General features: G+C 41.9%; 1 long non-coding RNA gene and 1 pseudogene across 1 annotated transcript in view; one reads left to right on the plus strand and one right to left on the minus strand.

The window, feature by feature from the left end:
- LOC144576527 (uncharacterized) overlaps nt 1-23,940 on the minus strand; it is a 104,631-nt gene continuing 80,691 nt past the window's right edge. Inside the window, exon 6 of the long non-coding RNA XR_013526146.1 lies at nt 1-23,940. This exon is cut by the window's right edge and continues 9,271 nt beyond it. This is a non-coding gene — a long non-coding RNA (uncharacterized LOC144576527).
- LOC108588145 (small ribosomal subunit protein eS6 pseudogene) lies at nt 15,336-16,092 on the plus strand (annotated as a pseudogene).

Consider the following 23,940-nt stretch of genomic DNA (forward strand, 5'->3'; position numbering starts at 1 on the left):
TTTTCTTTCCTTTTTCTTTTTTTTTTTTAGTAATACTTGGGCTTGTTTGTCGAATACTGTGCCACTTGTACTTAGACAGAGTTCAGGTGACTGTTTTTTCCTCACTGCATTTTTGACAGTCTTGTATTATAGCACCTTGTTTACCCTGACGTCCCTTTCATGTGCCATCTCCTTCTTGAGACTATCAAGTTTTCTAAGCCTGAGCCCTAACCTTATTTTTCTTTATAATCCCAGCTCCCATCACAGACTCCTGCATCTTATGCTCCTATCCCCAGCCCCGGCTGCGGAAGCTCCTCCCACCTCTCTCAGGCTTCAACACCTCACACTGGGCTGCCACAGTTGCTGCTAGGCTGTAAAGACACTCTACTCATCGTCCTCCTGCAATGCCTCTGCCCCTGCCCTTGGGGAACACACTTCTCACCTATCCAGGCTCTGATACCCACTGCCAGGCTGCACAGATGCTTCCATCACCCTGTTTGGGCTGTAACACACATGCCAGACTGCCATCACTGCCCCAGCATTGCTCTTCACCCTGTTTAGGCTCTAACACACATGCCAGACTGCCATCACTGCCCCAGCATTGCTCTTCACCCTGTTTAGGCTCTAACACACATGCCAGACTGCCATCACTGCCCCAGCATTGCTCTTCACCCTGCTTGGGCTCTAACACACATGCCAGACTGCCATCACTGCCCCAGCATTGCTCTTCACCCTGTTTAGGCTCTAACACACATGCCAGACTGCCATCACTGCCCCAGCATTGCTCTTCACCCTGCTTGGGCTCTAACACACATGCCAGACTGCCATCACTGCCCCAGCATTGCTCTTCACCCTGCTTGGGCTCTAACACACATGCCAGACTGCCATCACTGCCCCAGCATTGCTCTTCACCCTGCTTGGGCTCTAACACACATGCCAGACTGCCATCACTGCCCCAGCATTGCTCTTCACCCTGCTTGGGCTCTAACACACATGCCAGACTGCCATCACTGCCCCAGCATTGCTCTTCACCCTGCTTGGGCTTTGACACCCCACCCTGGGCTGCTGTGCCACATTTTCCTGTTCAGGTTTCCTTCGTACCCAACTCGGACTCCAACATCGGGCTGCCTCCACCTCCACCCTCATCTCCTCTTGTGCCAACACCTCTTCATTCTACCTGGTCCTTGCTATTACCATGTCAGATCATGGCACCCTCTCAACCAGCATAAAGCCACATATCACTTTGGCCTTGATTGCTTGGGCCCACCTCGAGCTCCTATTTTTAAAACAAGCTTGTTTGGATGATTCTGAAGAATAAGCCCAGCAGTGAACTTGCGCTGGCAGTCGAGGTCCAGTTGGTAGTTCAACCTCTTACCCACTGCCATGATTCTCTACATCATGCTTAAGATTGCCTGTGGCTGCCTTTCACCCAAAAAGGAAGCTCACACATTTCCATTCACGGGAAGGTCCTTCACACCTGAAGTTTCATTCCTTCTCATTTTCATCCCTATTCCTTAGTCTACTCACTTCAGACAGAGTCTAAATAATCACATTTTTCTCTAAATCTTCTCTTTTACAGTCCTAAAATCTGTAGGCTCATAAACATTTTCTTATGTGTCACAGTTTTTATATTCTTTGATACTTTAAAACTATTCATTGGGAATGTTCTAGGTTGTGAATATTCTTCTCAAAATGTGATTACTATTATAGTGACCACACCACCTTTAACTTGAAATACGTACTTCTAATGATTCATCCTAGGACGCATCCAATCTTCCATCCCATATATCAAACAAGGAGCTCACACTGAGTTGGTTGTCCTCTAAAACTCTTAGGCCTTTCTCTCACAAATCTCTTTATTTTACTAAAGAGAAAATGGATCCTCACATAATTCAATGTGATTTGGTCCCAGTATATGAATAAGATGACAGGAGAAATATATAAAGTCACTGGCTTATTTTAATCATATTCTAACATTTTGTGTTTACTTACAAAATATCAAATGTTTATATTTCTTATGTATTTATTGAGGACATTTTTAAAACAATCAAGCTTCTCAAAGTTCCCTTTATTATGGAGGTTATTGTCACTTACTTTTGACAGGGCTACATTAAAAAGAAGAATCTCCAAGTTCACTTACTTTGGACCTAGGAATTAACAATAAACCACTTCATTTAAATGAATTCTTAGGCATAATCCCAACACATAAAACGTATAAAAGGGGATCTGCCCTTTTTGTAACTTGTTGTCACACCTGCTTAGCTTTTTCCTTGTTTCCTGTAGTATTTCCCAGGGCCTCTGCATTATATAGAAGATTCACTGGAAGGATTATCAAGGAGCTGCAAAATATATTGAACAGTCATTTTGCCACAAATAGCTGACCAGAAAGTGCAGTTTCCATTACTAGCCTAATAGGTGCCCAGTCTGAGTGCTGGAAAATGTATTATTAAACTCTAAACCCAGCTTCTGTCAGAATGAATTAGCCGATCCTCAATAGGAAGGTGATGATTGGAGTCACTTAGAGATGTCATAGAGACAAGCCATCCATCTATTCAACCATCCATCCATCTATTCATCCATCCATCAAAATTATTATAAGCAGTCAAGATCCTTAAACTGGTTATAGAACAAATATCTACATTTCTCCAAAGAATGTCATTAGCCAAGTCCATTGGTTTATTAATCTCATGAGTTTTACAGATGGTGGATACCATCACATCCCAGGTGCTTTCCTGTCATAGGGCCAGATGAGGCTTTTGTTGAGCAGGGCTGAGTGGTGGTCTTTCCCTTTGGGTAAGAGTCAAGGTATTCTCTAGTTTCTTCGAACTGCAATCACATATGCTCTTTCTTAATCAGGCAGGCTCTCTAGTTCAAGGTAAGGCCTCCTCTGATTTTCATCACTTATTTTTTCAGTCTTAGAGACACAGTTTCCTTCACCATGATTTTAAAGCTTTTGGCTGATATGCATGTCAAGTTTCTATAACAAGGGGTTGACAACAGAGGGGATAGTAGCATTTATTAAATAACTGCTATGCATTAGTGTGTTATACGCTTGCCTTGCTATAAAGAAAGACTTGAATGGTAATTTATAAAAAAAAGAGGTTTCATTGGCTCACAATTTTGAAGGCTTTACAAAAAGCATGGTTCTGGCATCTGCTCAGCTTCTAGGGAGGCCTTGTGAAGTTTACAGTCATGGTGGGAGGCTAAGTGAGAGCAAGCATATTGCATGGCAAAAGACAAAGCAAGAGAAAGAGAATAAAGGGGGCTGCCACAAACTTTTTTAAATGACCACATATCATGAGAACTCATTAACATGAAGACAGTACCAAGCCATGTGAGATCCACCCTCAGGATCCAAACATGTCCCACCAGGCCCCACCCCCAGCACTGGGGATTATAATCAAAATGAGATTTGGGTGAAGACAAATGTCTAAACTGTATCAACTGGATAGTGTGCTAGGTGTTTCCCACTTTGATTCATGATTTTCTCATGGTTGCTACTTTCTCACCTCTCAGACCTAGCTTCAAAGTCACCCTTGACTAAATGATCTCATTAGGTCTCTTTCATGCTATTTTCTAAATTTTAATCTAGTGTATTCCAATATAATTTTACAATTATCAGCTTATTGCCTGTTTCCACTAGCATAAGTTTCCTGAAGGCAGCAGTTATGACTGTTAGATAAGTTACTTATCTTGTGAATTTATTCATCTATTAAAAATGTATTCCTACCATTAGGAACTCCCTCACAGAGTTATACGAGGCAGAAAATGCAGCTATAAACATCTGTTTAGTATGTCTAGTCTCACCATAATATGGGTAGACTCTAAGTCTAGACTTGGGAAAAAAATAATAGAAGGTATAATTTGTAGCTGCCTATTTAATCCACATTTTCAAATTCAGGTTAGTGATTAACAAAGTTAACATTAATGAATTCTTTATTTCTGATTCTTTCATCAATTTTCTTAATTGGTCCTAAATTCAGACAAATAAAAAGGTCTACTAAAATATCAAGCCTGATCTCTGTCCTCTAATGTGGTCAAAGTAGTAACATACATAACAAATGTCTGTTTTTTCATCCCTGAGAAACAGGACACCTTTCCTAAACAAGGCGCTAAAACTTCAAGACCTACTTTCGGTGAGATTGGAATTAAACATGGAGCTAAAAGGAACAGAAGAGAAACAAGGGTGACATTAAGAGTGCGGCTTAATTGAAGTTTAGTCCAAATTAAGTTGTTTTTGTTTGGGGCGGGGTGAGGGGCAGTTGTTGACTTCTGTGAGGAGACACTCCTGTTTCCCAGAGAGAACACAACAGCAATAGCTCTTGCCCTACTGGCTGGGGTGTAAAACAAAATTGGGAGCGTGGGTTTCAGCAGCAGGGATATCTAAGGAGCGTTGCTGGGTCATCACTAATGCTGTGGCCTTTTTATCTAGGATAGTGGAAGAAAAAGCAAGATGAACAAGTATTCTCGGGTCAGGACAGTGCCAGCCAGCTTCTGGCTGCCAGACAACTTGTCTTTGGCCTCAACTCTGCACCAGCTCTTCAAAATCCTCCTACCCCCCCAAACAGGCATTGAAAAAGGAGATGGTGTAGGCAAGTTTCATAAAGAACTAACATTTGAGACGGGCACTAGGTAGCAAGGAAACTTGTCCAGTCCAGGAAGACAGGAGTCACAAAGGATGCTCAGTAGCCATTGAGTAGACATTTACATTTGCAGCAGATATTTTGAATGAGGAAGAACTGGGTGATCAGTCCGACAATATATTTGGAAGCTCTCTATTTTTGTGTGTTCAGAACATCACATTATTATTTATTACATTCCAAATAGTCAAGTTGCATAATTTCCTAGCTCTTGCCACTCTATTTTGTCTAGGTTTGAACAAATTATGTCTATTACAGAAAGTCTTGCAAAAAGAAAAAGTTGTGTTTTCAAGGAGTGTATTCAAATATTTTCAAAATGCAGAAAACACCTTTGAGTTACCCCTCAAGAAGGTGGTGTAGGTTCACCCTTAGCTAATATTTGTGAAGAACTTATGCATGATACATGTTGTAGAACTGACAGTAGTAATAGAGCAGGGTTTTATTTGATTTAACTTGCTCATTGCAGAGAGCCATGTATAGTCTTGTTAAGGTGCTATATAGCATTTTAAGTAAAATGGTGCTGCAGAGGAGACAGGACAGACTTTCCCACGTCTCCCAAAGGCAGCCTCAGCCTGCACCAGAAGAGTCTGGGCATGAGAAGAAGACTGAACAAAAGCCATGTGCAAGATGAGCCCATTTTAAGTGAAATGGCTGTGTGGAGAGTCCCATCAGTTCGTTTGCAAATGGACAAGTCATAAACCTGCCTAATGACTTGGAAACTCAAAATTGCCCCCTTCATTTTAGAAAATTTTTAATGTTGTCCTCTCCAGTGAGCACCATTAACAGACACTCCTCACTCCTGCACATGGGTTGCCAGTTAGGCAAGGATGTTTTCAGTAAGACCAGAGGGGAAAAGAACTCTCAGCAGGGGAAAGATCTGTACAGAGAGAGGAGCACAACCCACCCAATCCATTGAGCCAGAGAGACTGCAGGGTGTGCAAACCACAGAGAAAGCAGAATTTATCTCAGCTGTGATTGCATTTTCCAACCATTTTAATCTCTCTTTCTTTTGACACTGTGTAATAATACTTTCTTCAAGGAATGTTCTTTAATCTTATAATTTGAAAACAAATTCTATTTCAGCTGTCCTTCTGGTAGGCGATCTTTAATGGTTTTGCTATAGGTAAAACTGTCATTATGTTCTGCCTCCCCACTCAGCTTCCTGGATATCAAATTGCTCAGATACTGCAGTTTTTGTCAGTGATAATATTGCCCTTTCAAAATTTCTCTGTAAGCAGGCTGAAAGGATTCATTCAGAGCAGTGGTGTCATTAATTTATTTAAATGCATTTCTCGAACAAAGCAGGTTAGTTGTTTTGAAATGTCAAGGTCTGGGAGCAGATTTGAAAATACTCTACAAAATACAATTGTCCAGGCTTTCTGGGGGAAAGACAGTGGAGACTTGTTAAAGAAGCAAACTGACATGTGGCCACAGGCTGTTCCCAAAGGCCCCAGCAGTCTTGTCCAAGGAGATCAGCAGCATTCACTCTCAGCTCTGTGGCAGGATCGGGCTCCTGCTTACAAAAAGGGCTGTGTTGTAACAAAATGGTTTTGCTGTGGATGAAAGTCAGCACTAATCTTTCTAATACAAATTGCTTCTCCCTTAAGGGAGTTGTTTGCAGGCAGATTGTTTTAGCTTTGCAAAGTTACTAGGCCCATTGAATGGGAACCCAGGTGGAGTGAATTCTACTTGCTCAACTGGATGAACTGGGGTCTAGGGAACTTCAAGTTAGAGGAAACAGAGGCACTGGACCAGGCAGAGGAAGATGAAATAGCATGTTGAAAACCTGCATGAAATGCGAACAGGCAATTCTAAAGTATTGGTTGGAATATGTCATTTAAGAAAGGAGTAAAACATATCTTCTTCAAACATAGCTCTTATCACTCTGGATTTTCAATCACCCAGATGTTTTGGCTTTTCTCATTCCCCTGCTAAAAAAGCAATGACTCCCTATTGTCTACTGAATAATATATAATCTTCTTAGCATGACATTCAAGACCCTCCACAATCTGGCATCAGCTTGTCTTTGAAATTGTAATTCCCATTACAACGCCCACACACGTCGTACATACTCAAGTGAAATTAGATACCCCTCTGTTTCCTAATGATGCCAGGCTTTTTTAACCCACCCTCATGCTTTTGTGACAGCTGGAGGCCCTCTCTCCTCTTCACCCTTTTGTCAGCCCCCATTGATTCTTCAAAGCCTGGCACAAATGCCTGAAAACTCACCACATATTGCAAGGAAGGTCTTTACCTTCTGATTTTTCATGACACTTGGTAAGTCTAAGGCCCAGACCACAATGGACTGATGAGACAATGATCGAGATATACATTAAGCATTCCCTCTAGAGAACGAATGAACTCCCCACAGGCAAGACCAGTCCTTACCCACCCACCACCCCTTTACTCAGAGCTTCGCAGCCCTGCAGCCCATCTTAGTCACCTGGGAGCTTCATACAAATAACAACAATTGGCTTCAAATGGTCTGAGGCTGGGGTCTAGGCATTTTTGCTTAGTTTGATTTTAGGGCGTTTCATTTGTTTTGTTTAGATTTTTTACCATCTGAACAATTTTTAAGTTTTCAGTTCAGTAATGTTAAGCATATTCCCACGGTTGTGCAACCAGTCTCCAGAGCATTTTCATCTTGCAAAACTAAGACTCTATACCCATTAAACAACGACCGCTTTCCCCACCTCCAGCCCCCACCCCAGCCACCACCATTCTATTGTCTGTCTCCATGAATTTGACTAATTTAGGTATCTCACATAAGTGGACTCGTATCGATAGTATTTGTCTATTTACGGCTGTCTTATTTTACTTAACATCATATCCTCGAGGTTCATCCATGTGGTAGCATGTGACAGGATTTCTTTCCTTTAGTAAGCTAAATGACATTCCATTATAGTTATATGCTACATCTTCTTTGTTCATTCATCTGTCAGTGGACATTTGGGATGGTTTCACCCCTTGTGTACTGTGAATAATGCTGCTATAAACATGGATGTGCAAATGTCTTTTCAAGATCCCACTTTGTAATTTTGGCTGTATTCCCAGAAGTGGGATTACTAGATTATACATTAATTCTATGTTTAATTTTTGAAGTAGTCATCATACTGTTTTCCACAGAAGCTGCACCATTTTATATTTCTACCGACAGTGTATAAGGGTTCTAATTTCTCCACATCCTTGCCAAAACTTACTTTACGTTTTAGTGCTAGTAGCCATCCTAATGGGTGTGAGTGGTGTTTCCTTGTAGTTTTCATTTGTAGTTCTCTAATGACTGGTGATGTTGAGCATCTTTTCATGCTTATTGATCATTTGTATCTTATCTTTGGAGAAATGTCTATTCAAGGTCTTTGCTCATATTTAGTTATGTTGGTTTTTTTTAATTGTTGAATTATAAGATTTCTTTATGTATTCTACATATTAACCCTTTATCAGATTTGCAAATGCATTCTCCCAATCTGTAGTTTGCCTTTTCACTCTGCTGGCTGTGTCCTTTGATGCACAGAAGTTTTTAAGTTTGATGTAGTCCCATTTGTCTGTTTTTACTTTTGTTGCCTGTGTTTTTGATGTCATATTCAAAAATTCATTGCCATACTCATTGTCATTAAGCTTTTCCCCTATGTTTTCTTCTAGGAGATTTATAGTTTTGGGTCTCATGTTTAAGTCTTTAATCCAGTTTGAGTTAATTTTGTATATAAGAATGTTATTCTTTTGCATGTGGATATCAAGTTTTCCCGACACCATTTGTTGAAAAACCTCTTTTGCCCTTGCATGATCTTGGCACTTTGGGCAAAGATTATTTGATCATATAAACCAGGATTTATTTATGGGCTCTCTATTCTATTCCATTGGTCTATGTCTATCTTCAATCCAGTACCATACTTAGTTTTTGATTACTGTAGCTATGTAATAAGTTTTAAAGTTAAAGAGTGCAACCCCTCTAGCTTTGTTCATTTTAAATATTTTGTTGTCTATTCAGGGTCCTTTGAATCCATATTTATTTTCTGATAAATTTTTCTATTTCTGAAAATAATGCCACTGGAATTTTTATGGGAAATTATGTTGAATCTGTAGGTTGCTTTAAGTGGGTAAGGTATTTATTAGAAGCTCCCCAGGAGACTCCAATGCATAATCTCCACTGAAAGCCATTGATATGATTTGTCTGTGTCCCCACCCAAATCTCAACTTGAATTGTATCTCCCAGAATTTGCAAGTGTTGTAAGAGAGACCCAGGGGGAGGTAATTGAATCATGGGGGCCAGTCTTTCCCATGCTATTCTCATGATAGTGAATAAGTCTCGTCAGATCTAATGGGTCTATTAGGGGTTTCCACTTTTGCTTCTTCCTCATTTTTCTCTTGCCACCACCATATAAGAAGTGCCTTTCACCTCCCACCATGATTCTGAGGCCTCCCCAGCCATGTGGAACTATAAGTCCAATCAAACCTCGGTTTGTTCCCAGTTTCAGGTATGTCTTTATCAGCTGTATGAAAATGAACTAATACAGTAAATTGGTATGAGTAGAGTAGGACATTGGTGAAAAGATACCTGAAAATGTGGAAGTGACTTTGGAACTGGGTAACAGGCAGAGGTTGGAACAGTTTGGAGGACTCCGAAGCAGACAAGAAAATGTGGGAAAGTCTGGAAACTCCTAGAGACTTGGAGGGCTCAGAAGACAGGAAAATGTGGCAGAGTTTGGAACTTCCTAGAGACTGCTGAATGGCTTTGTCAAAAATGTTGATTGTGATATGAACAATAAGATCCAGACTGAGGTGGTCTCAGATGGACATGAGGAACTTGTTGGAAACTGGAGCAAAGGTAACTCATGTTATGTTTTAGCAAAGATACTGGTGACATTTTGTCCCTGCCCTAAAGATTTGTGGAACTTTGAATTTGAGAGAGATGATTTAGGGTATCTGGTGGAAGAAATTTCTAAGCAGCAAATCATTCAAAAGGTGACTTCAGTGCTGTTAAAAACATTCCATTTTAAAAGGGAAACAGAGCATAAAAGTTCAGAATATTTTCAGCCTGATGATGCAGTAGAAAAGAAAAACCCATTTTTTGAGGAGAAATTCAAGCCAGCTGCAGAAATTTTTTAAGTAGCAAGGAGTCTAATGTTAACCCCCCAAGATCATTGGGAAAACCTCTCCAGGGTATGTCAGAGACCTTCACAGCCGTCCCTTTCATCACAGGCCTGGAGGCCCAGGAGGAAAAAGTGGTTTGCGGGCTGGTCCCAGGGTCCCTGTGCTGTATACAGCTTAGGGACTTGATGCTCTGTGTCCAAGCTGCTCCAACCATGGCTGAAAGGGGCCAACAGCTCAGGCTGTGGCTTTAAAGGATGGAAGCCCCAAGCCTTGGCAGCTTCCACAGGGTGTTGAGCCTGCCGGTGCACAGAAATGAAGAATTGAGGTTTGGGAACCTCCACCTAGATTTCAGAAGACGTATGTAAATGCCTGGATACTCAGGTAAAAGTTTGCTGCAGGGGTGGGGCCCTCGTAGAGAACCTCTGCTAGGGCAGTGCAGAAGAGAAATGTGGGATCAGAGTCCCTACTGAGGGACTGCCTAGTGGAGCTGTGAGAGGAAGGCCACCATCCTCCAGACCCCAGAATGGTAGATCCACCAACAGCTTGCTCCATGTGCCTAGAAAAGCTGCAGACACTCAATGCCAGCCCATGAAAGCTTCCAGGAGGGAGGCTGTACCCTGCAAGGCCATTGGGGCAGAGCTGCCCAAGACCATGGTAACCCGTTTCTTGCATCAGCATGACTTAGATGTGAGACCTAAGTCAAAGGAGATAATTTTGAAGCTTTAAAATTTAACTGCCCTGCTGGATTTTAAACTTGCATGAGCCCTGTAACCCCTTTGTTTTGGCCAATTTCTCCCATTTGGAACAGCTGTATTTACCCAATACTATATCCCCATTGTATCTAGGAAGTAACTAGCTTTCTTTAGGTTTTACAGGCTCATGGGCGGAACGGACTTGCCTTGTCTCAGATGAGACTTTGGACTGTGGACTTTTGAGTTAATGCTGAAATGAGTTAAGAGTTTGGCGGACTGTTGGGAAGGCACGATTGGTTTTGAAATGTGAGGACATGAGATCTGTATGGGCCAGGAATGGAATGATGTGGTTTGGCTGTGTCCCTATCCAAATCTCAACTTGAACTGCATATTCCAGAATTCTCATATGTTGTGGGAGGGACCCAGAGGGAGGTAATTGAATCCTGGGGGCCCGTCTGTCCCATGCTATTCCCGTGATAGTGAATAAATCTCAGAAGATCTAATGGGTTTATCAGGGGTTCCTGCTTTTGCTTCTTCCTCATTTTTCTCTTGCTGTCACCATATAATAAGTGCCTGTCTGAGGTCTCCCAAGCCATGTGGGACTGGAAGTCCAATTAAACCTCTTTTTGTTCCCAGTTTTGTGTATGTCTTCGTCAGCAGCGTGAAAATGAATTAATAGAGCCACCACTGTCTCTCTACCGTGGCTGACACAATGCCTTGAGAATGGTCATTAAATGAGAACTTGTTTAAATCAATCAGTTACTAGCATACATTTTGTAACTACTTTGGTTCATAAAGCAATGCAACATTGTAAAATTAGATTTAAAAGGTAAACAACAAACAAACAAACACAAAAGGCCAGCAAATGAGCCCATGATCAAAAACAGCCAGGCATTGTAAAATGATGCACCCTGAAAGTGGACCGCATCTGTAACTAAGCCTGCTTCCCAAAAGAACATCCCTCACTGCAGGAAGAAAGCATGTGGGTCCAGTGAAATGAACAAGGGGGCAGAGAGACAGGAGGTCAGAACCCAGCCTGATCATGGCCAGCTGATTCTGAACTCTCCCAGAGATTCTGGTAAACTAGATACTGGTGGAAATGGAAGTGTCTTGTTAACCAGATACAAGTGGGATATTCCACCCAATATCCTCCTGGGTGGAATTTTCCGGATCTCTCACCTTCTACTCTACTCCCCAGGAAAAAATATGCAGCCATCCACAGTTCTGGTTTAAAAATCAATATTTTCTCTTTCTCTCTTACCAGACTGCACTTCCTCCTAGCTCACCATGCTTTCCTGCAGCTTGAAGTGATGTACATGTTCTTTGCAGGCCTCCTTCCTTCTGGGAAGTCAGCATCCATAGAACCATAGGCAGGGAAGTGGGTGGTAGAGAGAGTGTTGCCTATGACTTCCCAGAGGAAAAATAGAGTGTGTTCATGTGACTATGAAAGCACTCAAAACCGCTTATAAATTGTGAAACATTCTTTTAAAGGTTTACTTCTTTTATTTTTTACTTACAAAAGATGCATTTTTCACAAAAATAAAAACTAAAAGCCTACTGCTATTGTACTTAAATGTCCTGGCTTACCACCTGTATTGACTGGGAGGGGTCCTGGAGGCTCACAGGATTCACATCCCTCTGGGAATACAGCTCCCTCCAAGCTGCCTTGATGGAGCCAAGTTTGCAGTTCTCAGCTGCAAGTGAGGGAGCTCTCCAGGCAAGACCAGAACAATGATGCTTAGCAATTTGCTTGTCTTAAAAGAAACCCTCTTGAAAAATAGATCAGGCTCTCTTCTAAAAAGGGTATTAAGCCTTGGCTCAGAGATAAGAAAGAGACAAAGAAGGTTCCTTTCTTTGGAAATGCCCCAGCTGGGTCTTCAGCCATCAGGAGTTTTTCTTCTGAAGATAGTGTTGAGGGAATTTCAGGAGACTAGAAGAGATAATGCTCCCTGGACAGGAGCCAATCAGTCACCCCAACCACAGAGCTGCAGCTTCCTCATTTTGGAATGGTAACTCTGACAGTCGGGTACGTCCTGGTTGCTGTGGTCGCCCTGGTTCTCATGACCTGGGCAGAAACAGGATGGAGTGTACATGGGCGAGTGTGACATAAATGCCCATAGAAAGAAAGTAGAAAAAGGGTAGGAGGGAGAGGAAGAAAAAAGGAAAGAGAAGGGGGAAGAGAAAGAAAGAAGAAGAGGCAAGGATGAGAGAGGTGTCACTGGGGCACTGCCTCTGGCACATGCAGGCTCATCTTTGGAGGGTTTGAGTTTGCTGTGGGGCGAGAGAATTCAACTGCAAGCAGGGCTGGAAAGAGAGAGTGTTGCACATATTTCTTCATTCTGAAATATTGATACTTTTCACAAATTGCACTCCAGGCTAAATAATCAAAATCAGTGGATGAAATCCTGAAAACATCTCTCTCCTCTCATGCACATGAGGGAATCTGCTCTCCTTACCTACCTCCTTATCTGCTCATCCTCCCAAATGCAGCTCAGACTCTATCTTCTCATGACAGCCCTCACTAACTACCCTGCGTTAGGCAGTGATTCCACCCGCCTCCTTCTCTGAACTTCTAGAGTATTACCAACTGTAAAATTCAGTCAGCAATGAATGAGTCATATATTGCATAGGGCTATCTATCTCATTGTTCTTGCAGAGTGCTATTAAATATGAGATGAACATATGTGCAGATTTAGCCCAGACAGTACTTGTTTGCACAGGTTAGTCCAGATTAATAATTATCACCCCCTTTTACTCTCACAAGGGTCTCTGCTAGGGAAGATAAATAATACGGTCAGCCTATTTACATGTTAAATTCTGTATCATTCCAGACTCCCTAATGAGACTCTAAAAGCTCTTTGGGGATCCCTGTCATCCTCCACACCAGTCTGGTTCCTTATACTCTGTGCCCAATAATGTTTTTATTGTGAGCATCAATCACCCTTTTTGTTTTAGAAGATGGAAAATGAACAAGTCCTCAAAGCTTATGAACATGCTGAATATAAAGAGGAAAGTTTTCATCTTAACTTGGGCCCTTGTTGTTTTCATTGTTTAAGATTTAAAACATCACATTCCAGAGCTGAAGACGAGGGCAATTCCCAGACTTACATCTGATGTTTAAAGATAATGGTGAAGGAGAAAGTGCCAGTTCAAAGGCAGACAGAGTGTTCTGCCCGTCCTTATGCCTGCAGACTCCTCACCTTCTAGCAAGTTCCAGCTGCCTACGCTGGTCACCTTGGGTTACTTGAAAATTTATTTATTTAATTTCGTTCTTAGAGTAATATAAGTGTACTTGCAAATAAAATGAGAATTTAAATGACAAACATTCTGACAACAACAATCTAGAAAATGAAATCTCTTCTCCCTGACTGAAATATTATGCTCTCGAGGTGAAAGTGAAAAATGACCTCTTTTGTACATCTCTGCCTTCATTTTCTTCTATTGGGAGAAATAGGGAGATGGTCCTATTAACCCCCATCTATTCATCTACTCATGGATCCATATTTATTATGCACCTATCACGGGCAAAACATGGAGCTCTGTGTCTGAAGAGTGATAAACAGACGCAGTCCCTGCCTTCATGTAGCTCATAGTCTAATATGCAAAAGAGACACCAAATGCTAGTGCAAACTGTTATGTAATTAATGTCTGGGTATTAAGGATTGTTTCAGCAAGAGCCTAACAGAAATTCTTAACCTACACTGAAGAGTCAGAAAGGACCTCACTAAACAAGAGACATTTAGGCTGAGACCCAAAAGGTACATAGAAATCTGGATAGAAGAAGAAAAGAGGAAGAAATTTCCAGGCGGAAGTAGCAACTGGCACAAAAGCCCTGAGGTGGGAGTGACTTGGTAACTTTGAAAAGGAAATCTGTGTCAGGCTTGCTGAACAATGTGGGTGAGATACAGAAAAGGGGAAGACTCCACCAGGATTGATTGGCTCCTTGTTCCAAAGTTCGGTTTCTTTCTTTTCTCTTTGATCGATTGCCCCCTATCAGTTACCAAGGTCGGCAACAAAGCAGGAGCTGAGTAGACATCAAAATCACTGCCGGGTCTTAGGGAATTTCAGTATGGCTTACATCATTTTGGGAAACAATGACAAGAATTATGCTTAGTAGAACCCTGTGCCCTGTGTCCTGGCAATAACATTTTGAAAGACAGGCACACCTAATCACCATCACTTCTAAACAAACTGCTCCACTTCTAAGCACTCCTCATGTTCTACTATTCTCCAGGAACAACCAACACATGGGTTATGAACTTTTGTGAATGCCAGCCTGGCTGTGGCTGTGGCTTGCTATGCTAAAGGCTACCAAAATTAAAATGGAAAAGGCACAGTTTCCATCCTTAAAAAGCTTCAAATGAGCAAGGGAAATATTGAGAATAGAGTTCTGGCAGGTAGACAGAAAACAGACTTTGGAGTCAGAGGCTTGGGTTGAAAAGCTGACTCTATCACTTGTGAATTTTGTGAACTTACACAATTTTATTAACTTCCCTGAGCCTCATTTATTAATTTGAAAAATAAAGATAATAACCACCTGCCTCCTAGAATTGTTGGGAAGATTGAATGAAGTAATATTTTCAGATACTGTATGTGTGTGAATGTGTGTACAGAGAATAATATTTTCAGATACTTTGGGAAGCTGAGGATGGTGGATCACCTGAGGTCAGGAGATGGAGACCATCCTGGACAACATGATGAAACCCTGCCTCTACTAAAAATACAAAAAATTAGCCAGGCATGGTAGCAGGTGCCTGTAATCCCAGCTACTTGGGAAGCTGAGGCAAAAGAATCGCTTGAACCCATGAGGCGGAGGTTGCAGTGACCCAAGATCATGGCACTGCCCTCCAACCTGGGCAACAAGAGCAAAACTCTGTCTAAAAAAATAAAAAATAGTCTTTTCTGTGGTGCCTCAGAGGCTTTCACCTGCTTCAAGATGAGGCTGAACATCTCCTTCCCAGTCACTGGCTGCCAGAAACTCATTGAAGTAGATGATGAACGCACACTTCATACTTTTTATGAGAAGCCTTCGGCTATGGAAGTTGCTGCTGACGCTGTGGGTGAAGAATGGAAGGGTTGTGTGGTCCGAATCAGTGGTGGGAACGACAAACAAGGTTTCCCCATGAAGCAGGTGTCCTGACCCATGGCCATGTCCGCCTGCTACTGAGTAAGGGGCATTCCTGTTACAGACCAAGGAGAACTGGAGGAAGAAAGAGAAAATCAGTTCGTGGTTGCACTGTGGATGCCAATCTGAGCGTTCTCAACTTGGTTATTGTAAAAACAGGAGAGAAGGATATTCCTGGACTGGCTGATACCATGTTGCCTCATTGCCTGGGGACCAAAAGAGCTAGCAGGATCCGCAAACATTTCAATCTCTCTAAAGAAGATGATGTCCGCCAGCATATTGTAAGAAAGCCCTTAAACAAAGAAGGTAAGAAACCTAGGACCAAAGCACCCAAGATTCCAAGATTCAGGGTCTTGTTACTCCACATGTCCTGCAGCAAGAAAGGTGGCATATTGCTCTGAAGAAGCAGTGTACTAAGAAAAATAAGGAAGAGGCTGCAGAATATGCTAAACTTCTGGTCAAGAGAATGAATGAAGCTAACGAGAAGTGCCAGGAACAAACTGCAAAGAGACACAGACTTTCCTTTCTGCGAGCTTCTACTTCTAAGTCTGAATCTAGTCAGATATAAGATTTTTTAACAAATAAATAAGATCAGACTCTCAAAATAAAACATAAATATAAATATTTTCAGATACTGTGTGTGTGTGTGTGAATGTGTGTACTCACTTTCAAGCAAGAAGAGAGATGGAGAAAAAAATATCAACAGAAATTGTTCCCTTCCTTAAATTTAGAGACTGAGGGGAACAGAGACAAATAAACAGACATTGTAATCACCATGTAAAATGTACGTTCAACAATGCACAAAGAGATGATGAGTAAAGGAAAAGAGAGACAGAGGTGACTGGAGGAAGGGACAGATTCAGGAGCCATCTCAGGTACATTCAATTATATGGATTTGAAAGAAGTGAGATAAAATATTCACAAGGTTTTGTTTCATACGGACAATCTGAAATCACGCGAAGCCCTGAACGCAAAATGCATTGACATGGTTCTTTTCTAAACTATTAGGTCAAATGTGAAGCTTTGTTCATACTCTAACCACATGGCAATGGCATGTTGGCTGGCAAACAGACATGCCTGCCTTCTAGACGTTTAGTCTTAACTTATGCAAGTTTCCAGCTATGCATGGTCTTTATGTATTGTGTCCTTGCAGGAAGTACAAGTTATCTTGCATTTGGGTGTAGGTGGGGAGAACTAATAAGACTTAGCAAACGAATAACGGAGAAAGAAAATGCTTTAAGGAAGAAGGAACAATAAAGGCTGACTTTTATTGTTCCTTCTGTGACTTGTCACCTGACAAAACCATTTAATAAGATACCTTTAACCTGAAGAAAACAAGTTCCTCATTGAAAAGTGTGCAAAGATGTGTTGGACAATTGTGTGTCAGGAATATTATAAATGAGATTCATGAGTCTCATCAGCTATTGGACAAGAGGAAACAAAGGCTCCCTCCAAACCAGAGATTTCAAGATGAAGAGGTCTTCCCTATACTTCTGCTCAATTTCCATAATCGTTGTTGTGAATACCTTTCCTTTGGAACTGTCTGTATTGGTGAGGGTTTAGGACTCTCAGTGCTGCCTCCTTGTGAATGATGAGCTTTTAAGGCTGCTGGTGTTAGCAATACTAATAAGACTATTACCTTAGGAGGTAATAGTCTTACCCCTATCTTACAGATAAAGAAACTGAAAGGCAAAAAGATCAACTAACTTGTCCAAAATCACACATGTGAGCCATGAATGAAACTCAGGAAGGCTGAGTCCATGCTCCTATTCACCTTATTATCCCACCAGCCCCAGAGGAGAGACAACTCTTGACTTCCTAGCTCTATAGGCATAGAATATGGTGAAAGTGGGGGTTCTTTGAAACACAGGACCCTGGAATGTCTTTTTCCAGGATCATCTTCTTTCCTGTGACAAGTGACCCTGCTACCATCTCAGGACTGTGGCTCCAGCAAAACTTGGAAGGGGCAGGCAAGCCCCTTAGAACCTCTGCTCCACTGAACTTTTCTTTTGTGCTACTGGACTGTTAATCTCCTGTGACCCAGGGTTAGAAACTGCCAATTTCTGCAGCTACACCATTCCAGATTTTCTCTTACTCATACGACTAGGCTAGTTCTGACAACCTCTGGACTAAGAACATGTTACCTTGGTTTTTTGCATTCAGAGGGAATTAACTTAGAGAAAGAACAATAAAACAAAAAGTAATTTTTAAACTTATGTATCCACTCTCTAATGTCATTATAATGATGATGACCAACTCTTTAGAAAGACCAGGTGGGTGTAATGTCTATTACATCTGTTAATAGCAGCTAGACCTCTGTGCTAGGCACTCTCCCTGGTTTAATAATACGTGTGGAAGAAGGCATTACTTAGAAAATCCAACTCTCCTTGCCTTAAGTAAAAGTAGAGATGAACTATCAAAATGCTGCTGGGTAATCTTAAAAAGCACAGAAACTGGAATAGGGCTAGATCTCAGGAATACATGGGACAAGATATAACTTGGGATTCATTTCCCAGCTCATATTCCCACTCCTCTCTGTACATCCACTACACATCTCTTCCCACTTTCTTTCTCTCTCTCTTTTTCTTTCTTCTTCTTTTTTCCTCCCTCCGTCTCCCATCATCCACCCCTCCCTTTCTTCCTTTTTCCCTCCTTTCCTTCCTTCCTTTGTTTCTTCCTTTCTCTTCCTTCCTTCCTCTTTCCCTTTCTCTCTCTCCAGACCAAATTCTTCTGCTTCTCAGGTCCACATGGCAAGAAGGACAGCTACTCTAACATCTCCTTCATTTGTGTTTACTGATATAGGACAAAGAAAGAAACTGACCCAACTCCCTGGCTCCCAAGTCTGAACCTTGAGCCAATGAGCTATGACCAGGAATAGAATCAGCACTGTGACTTTCATATGGCCACATTAAGGATGAGCAGGAGAGACAATTATTAGAGAAGAGGGGCTGAAGAAACAGCCCTTTGAGTGTCTTTACCAAGCAGCCACCACACCAATTAATGTACCTGGAAGTTGTCCTCTGTGAGGTAAAGTGTGCCAGGCAGCTTTGTCTAACGTACATGAAAACCATGGGCATGTGCTTTGGTTCACATGTGCATAGCACGCATGCAGTTGGTATTCTGTAATAATAAATAATTACTGCACATTTAAGGCCTGTCAAGAGCACTTAGAAATCACAATGTTCCTTTAAGGTGGTAATGCAATTGTCTCTACTTCAGAGAGAGCAAACAGAGACTGCGTTTTAGGGAAATGAAGTGACTTGCTTACGTTTATACAGCTGGCATATGTTAATATCAGCACCTGAATCAGACTCTATCTGACCTTAGACTCAGCACTCTTTGCCACCAAGACATTCTCTTTTTAATTGAGAAATGTAGATTAAGCACTAAGCCCAATGCCAAAATTATATATATATGTAGAACAATAAAATACAAAGTAATTTTTAAACTCATGTATCCACTCTCTATTTTTATTATGACAACATTTCCCATATATAATATATATTATCTATTATATAACAGAACTACCAACTGTGTAGATACAAAATTTTGACCTTGATTCCTCTCACCTACTCAAAATGAAAAGCTGACACTGCCCACCTTATTAACCTCAAATGACCTCAGAAGGCATTCCAGAAAAGAAATCCAGCTACTCAGCAGCCTTAAGAAGAATCCAACACCATGAAACTTTTTTGCCTTGGTTTTTCAAGGAGGTCTTCTAAGTCCCTAAGAATCAGAGGTCATTCTATGGCATGAACTGTCACTTACAGAGAAAGGTCAAATAGCAGCCTAACCCCTATTCGATACTATTCATGGCTGAGGAGGCATTTGCTGTGTTTGGAATTCTAAGTGCATGGCATGAATGAACTCAGTTTTTGCTGTTTCTATTTTATAGGTGAGGAAAACAAACGTGAATATTTAATTTGGCCTAAGACTAGAATCACAGACAACTTTCAGATAAATAACAGTGCAAGAGATACCGGAAAATCCAGTGTGTGGTATTGACAGTCGACAGTCGGTGCTGAGAGATTTCAGAGGTAAGACCCATCCTACTGGCCTGGCTTCTCTTTGAGCCACAGAACCCTGTCCTCTCCTCTATGGAGGTGGGTATCAGACTGCCCTAAGCATGCCTGTTTTCTCCATCTCCCGCACCATCCTGCATGTTTATCATCATAGTATTTCCAGCATCTAGCATATAGACAGTAGACATGAAAGGCAAGGAGGGAAAGGGAGGCAAGGAGGGGGAGAGAGGAATGGAGGAAGAGAGGGATGAAAGAAGATAGGGTGGGAGAGACGGAGGGAAGGAGAAGGAGGAAGGAAAGAAGGAAATGGAGGGAGGGAGAAGAGATAGGGAAGGAGGGAGGGAAGGAGGGGGAGGAAGGGGAGAAGGAAATGAAGGAAGGGAGGAAGAGAGGGAGGGAGGGATAGAAGGAAGAAAATAGGAAGAGAGAGAAAGAAGAGGAGGAGAAAATGAAGGAAAGCAGGGAAGAGGGGAGGAAATAGTGGGAGGGAGGAAGAGAGGGAGTAAAAGAAGAGGTATTGGGACATCCATACAGGTTTCTTACAGGAGAAAATACTTAGTCCATCTGTCTTAACATCAAGGCAAGTTTTTGCACAAGGCATCTATAAACCTCGGTGAAGATCTAATTGACACGTGCAGACCACTAGCTCTGGCAAAGAGACAGTACCCACCGAGTGGCCACCGGACTCCTTGATCCTGGCAGAGAAAAGCAGAACCTGTCCCTAAAGGCACACGAGGCAGGGGCTGGTGCTTCCCCTATGAGGAGGAAAGGGGCATGAAAGTGGAATCACTCCCTGGCCAACACTGTTTGTGGGAAAACGACCGTCTGAAGAGCATCTTCTCAGCCTTCAAAGAGATCCTCCTAGTTATGCCAATTAAATTTCCATTTCTCTTGTACCTTCAACTCCTGTCTTCAGAGAAACCTAAGCCCACAAAGCAGGCACTCTGACCCTATCCGGAGAAAGAGTGTTAATTGTATAACTTCTAGCTGTGGTGCTTCAGTCGTGTAAATCGAAAAAGTAAACCTAATTTGAGAGATATGTAAATGACAAACTGAAAGAATTAATATTTAGCTCTGTGGAAAACACAGCTTTCCTCCTCATTATGGAGGCTGATTTCTCTGTAAACAGAGGAAAAATGAATTGTTGGAAGCTCCTCAGAATGTGCAGCTGAGGATGCCTTTATATTAATGAGGAAAGTGATGCTGATTAATAGGCAGCCCCAAATCCAGAAAGAAGGTTTCCTCCCTTCTGTCGTCCTGCCAGCCTGGGAACAAGTAACCTAGCAAGGTCCCCAGGCAGAATGAGAGCACAGTCCCCTGGGTCTGTTACTAGCTGGAGCACTTGGAATCTGATCGTTCTCCTTTCAATTACACTGACAAACATGGCTAGGCTTGAACAAATTGGCCCGCATGAATTAGGCTCCATTATTACAGAACTCCGCATCTTCCGAGCCTCCCTGACCATAATTAATCAGGACCCCTCTACTGTAGCTCACAGCTAGTTCAGGAAAATATTTTCCGACAGTTTAGCCAAATAACAGTATTGATTTTTATCCTAATACTTTCTTCTACTCATCCTATCTCTTATGCTGACAGTGAATTCCACGTTTCCATGGCTCTGTCGCCAGCATTGTGTAATGTGTCCTTTAACACAATCAAGCAAGGGACTAAACTTCCCATTTTACAGAAAAGGAATGTAAATCACAGGAAGGCAGGAGTACCTTGATGAATAAGAACTTGAGTCTTCTGCCTCCTAGACTGTCAGTAATTATCTAGATCACCCCTGTCTGGGGGAAGAGCTTTTATCCGATTTTGCCACCCTCTGGGTCACACAAGCCAGGGGCCACCGAGGAATGAAAGCAAAGTATTCATTATTCATTTGCCTTTTTTCTCCCAAATAAGAAGGAAAGCAGCCTCCTCTTTCCGATTCATGGTCTGCATACTGGCCATTGTTTGTTCCTCCCTATACAAAGACAGAGTTCACTGTGAAAGATCAGAGGCCAGACTTCATATGTCACCCAGCTCTGGGCACTGCAACCTGTCCTCAATTTCAGGTAGCCTTTAAAAGACTGGTGACCTTTGAAGCTCATGAGACTTATGTCCCTGCAGTGGATGAAGACCTAAGCAAGCAAGAAAAGCCTTGGTAGGGTGTGGAAACATATTCTTTGGCCAGGAGTCCAGCCTGCAGAGATGCACGTATGAGACCTGAAGCTTATGTACAATTTTGACAGCCCATTTTAGAAATGTATGCAAAGTTACTAAAACAAAATTTTGTATAAAAGAGAATATTTACTTATAAAGAAAAGATAAAGTATATCATAGCATGCAAATTTTAGAAAACGGACAAATACACAAACATCATAAAATGAAGATAAAGAACATGATATTTGTATTAATTAACTGCCTAATATACTTTTGTTAGTACCGTTCCTACATTTTTGTCTGTACGTGCCAACAATTTTATGACATCATTCTCAAGGCAGAGAAGGGAACTCAGCCTTTTCCTCTTCAGGTTTCTCCACCACTGGCCATTGGCATCCAGTGCTGGGCCATGTAGGACATATTCACAGGGCAGCATGGCCTCTGGCCTCATATCCTCCTGCCAGCACCAAGCAGGTCATCTCAGCAGGTGGCAAGAGCATTCTGGAAGCCATTCATACAGCAGGACAGTCAGTTACAACTTACCTCTGCAAGGAAGTGACTTTGTGTGAGTCACAAAACCCCAACTCACTGTAATTGCAATGCGACTCTCCCTTTAGCTGGATCCAAGAACTGTCTAAAACTACTCCACCAACAACAAATTAATAGGATTTGTCTGGAGAAGGTGGGGAGAAAGAAAGAGTTGCCTTAGCTGATTGTGTTAGAAACATCTTAATGTCACAAATCTTTTAAAAATGATCATTTGATCATATTTCTAAGACTCCTCCCCAGACATTGAAAGGGACTCATGGCAAGCGCAGAACTCTAAACTGAAGCTTCTTTATCTTCATAAAATTACCACTGGGTCCCTTGTTATTCTCCCTGTGGAGGAACTAAGAGGAACGCTGCAAGAATATAGCTTTAACAGATCTGGCATTACCTAAAGCACCTAGACTCTAATCACAGGCCCAGCTGAAAATCTGACCCAAGCATGCCTGAGATGAACAGACCTTAGTTAACAGCAGGCTGCCATCCTCACAGCAGATCTGGTGTACATCCACAGGCTGAGGTTCTCACTCTTTCCCAGGACCTAATTGGTCCACTAATCCCTCTGACAACCACACTTTTTCTAGGAAGGAGGAAATCTGGATGTGAGAGTTCAGCAGATAAACACTTTTGCCCAAAACTTGAGTCTCTATTTGGTACCCAGTGATCTCTTTGGCTTATGTAACAGAAATGCATGGCTGGGCGTGGTGGTGGCTTATGCCTGTATCCCAGCACTTTGGGAGGCTGAGGTGGGTAGATCACTTGAGGTCGGCATGTGAGACCAGTCTGGCCAACATGGCAAAACCCCATCTCTACTAAAAATACAAAAACCTGTTGGGCATGGTGGCATGCCCTTGTAGTTCGTTCCAGCTACTCAGGAGGCTGAAGCAACAGGAGAATCTCTTGAACCCAGGAGGCAGAGGTTGCAGTGAGCTGAGACCATGCCACTGCACTCCAGCATGGGCGACAGAGGGAGACTCCATCTCAGAAAAAGAAGAAAAGGAAAAGAAAGGCAGGTACATGATCCTCAGCCCTAGGGTTAGACCCTGACTCTCACATAAAATGCAACGTGTCATCCTCAATATGAATAAGTACATGCACGTGTAAGACAAGTAGAGGCATACCATTAAAACAAAAAGTACTTTAGGAGTCTCCACCTACCACGTGATCCTCCCCATGAATTTGACAGCCTTGTTAAAGACAGAGGATTTGAATAGCTGTACATCTACTGATATGCTTTTCTCTTATTTATGTCTTTAGTTAATTTCGTGGTTCTCATCTTCTACACAGGAATATTACATAAGATTGTACATTTAGAACTGTGCATATTTTAATTTATGGGTAGTAGAAAGGTTTTCAAGTGAAGTTTTAATGATATATAATTTTCACCTTACTTGTTGACTTCTGGACTTAACCACAACACAAAATATGACTTCAGAGTATTTTTGTTCATTAAATCAAGAAAGTAAATAATTTCCAATGAATAATTGTAAGAGAAACACTTTGGTCCTATAACCTGGGGATGGGGAGAAGCAGAGTGGAAGCAATAGTGTGCAGCATTCTGATAAACCTCCCTAGACACAAAAAGGAAATTGCACCTCTAATCTCAGTATCTGATTAAATATGAAAGAGAGACAGGGTGGTGAGGAAACGTCACATCATCTTGGATAACTCTTGAAAGGAGGGCTTCAAAGCTCCACATCATAGGG

The sequence above is a fragment of the Callithrix jacchus genome, chromosome 14 (assembly GCF_049354715.1).
Source record: "Callithrix jacchus isolate 240 chromosome 14, calJac240_pri, whole genome shotgun sequence".
Lineage (NCBI taxonomy): Eukaryota > Metazoa > Chordata > Mammalia > Primates > Cebidae > Callithrix > Callithrix jacchus.